At 32.8% G+C, this 1,844-nt stretch overlaps 1 long non-coding RNA gene across 1 annotated transcript; it reads right to left on the bottom strand.

Moving 5' to 3' along the window:
* Positions 1–586: 586 nt before the first annotated feature.
* Positions 587–1,271, bottom strand: LOC114170734 (uncharacterized). The gene is made up of 2 exons (XR_003601129.2): positions 1,191–1,271; positions 587–835 (listed from the first exon to the last, which is right to left on the bottom strand). It is a non-coding gene; the product is annotated as an uncharacterized LOC114170734 (long non-coding RNA).
* Between the last annotated feature and the right edge of the window lie 573 nt (positions 1,272–1,844).

Genomic DNA, 1,844 nt, shown 5'->3' with positions numbered 1-1,844 from the left:
GTTTTTTTTTCTTTTCAGTAAAAGATATTAGATCGGTTGTTTCAGAACCGATCTAATATGTCTTTGACATATTACATCAGTGTATATTAGATCGGTTGCGGAACCGATTTAATATGCGCTCCAGAACCGATCTAATATACTTATTTTGCACTAGTGATTATTTAGCATACTTAACTTTGATAAAATAAACGTGATATACATAACATTGAGATTTCGGAGATGATAGAGCGGTTGAAGAAGTGATTAAAAAGTAATACGGAGAGAAGTGGAACACGACCATAGAATCAACAATTCAGTGGTGTTACGGTGTCCCAATTAACTTTGAGAATAAAATAAATGATTAATTTTATTTGAAATTGAACAAGAAACATACATTAGAAATTTAACAAAAGAATACATAAAAAATCATAGACTACTCGATGTTTAACGAATCATTTAGCTGTTTTTCCATGTGCTCCCAAATGACATCACTTGATGTTTCGATGTATTCTCGGATGAATGCCATGACCTCAAACTGTACGTGAGGTTCGTATTTTTTGGCATAACCAATCACGAATTTGACATCGTCGTCATTCTCAATCATCACAGTACGATAAGAAATCTTTAATTCATTTGTTTTAAGTGGACAACGATAACACAAATCAACGGTGTATGATTTTCCATTGGAAGCAATAAACAAATTAAGAATCGTTTGTTTGAGAGCGGTTACTGACATGGAGTTATTGACTTCAAGATATCGTGAAACTTGGCTCACAAATCGTGATGACAAAAGCTCGTCATTGATGATCCGACCGTTGTAGTGCACCAGAGCTATTATGGATTGAAAACACATTCTCTAACAATAACAATGAAACAGATACAAAGATTAATTGCATGAAACAGAAAGTATTTGTTGCACGCATGCCTTTTGTTTGTAACATATATACCATTTATTTAATAGTAATATAATGTTATGGATATGATTTAGTTCGACCCAAGTAATAAAATTTTGTAAGTTCAATAATTGAAGTTTAATATGATATACACAAAAGTATCGATGTAGAGAAGGGAATCCCAACAAGGGTTTGCATTAACAGAACCACAGCAAGTATTTTTGAAAACAAAAGGAAGAAACATTTACAAAAGCAAGAGAAGCATAAACTAAAGTGAGTGAGAAGTATAATTCACACAACTAGGAAGGAAGAGCAAACCTCTAGGATTGAACTTGAACAAGATATGTATCTGCAAGATGTGTTTTTTTAGAGAGAAACTATGAATAAATTCTAAGTGTTTTGATTCTCTTACGTAAACAAGAATTTATAGTGAACGAGGAACCAACCTGTCTCAGAAAATTCAATGGCAATTTTGCATTCCAAGGTCTGCGTTTTGGAGGCTGTCAGAGTAAATTTTCTGCCTTCTTGGCATTTGGGATTCCATCGACCGAGAAATAATTCCATTAAACCAGTTAAAAAGTAATACACAAAAAAGTTTTGGATGAAAAACCAAAACCCTTGAAATTCGATATTTTTACAGCTGTAAAATGATATTACAAGTTATTGGTAATAGTAAAAATAAAAACTGTAACCTCAAAAATGTTATAATGTGATTGTATGGTTGTAGTACTCATTTTTCACATCAAATTAGAACAAACTTTGTTTTGTAACCCTCCTAAACATTCAAAATTAACTAAACTCAAGATTAGAAGCTTAACACCTGAACTTTCTCTATTTCTGCATTAACATATTTGATAATGGCTACTGATATCTGTGAATGATCCTCGTCTATCTGATGCATCTCAGCAGCATTGCAGAACCTTGGAATGATGATCTGATGAAATTGAATCTGACCCTTTTGCATGGCTGCCA

The sequence above is a fragment of the Vigna unguiculata genome, chromosome 11 (genome assembly GCF_037176805.1).
Source record: "Vigna unguiculata cultivar grain cowpea cultivar isolate G323 ecotype 2 chromosome 11, ASM3717680v1, whole genome shotgun sequence".
Taxonomy (NCBI): Eukaryota; Viridiplantae; Streptophyta; class Magnoliopsida; order Fabales; family Fabaceae; genus Vigna; species Vigna unguiculata.
Note: the sequence above shows the minus strand (reverse complement) of the source record. Positions and strands in the feature narration are given on the sequence as shown.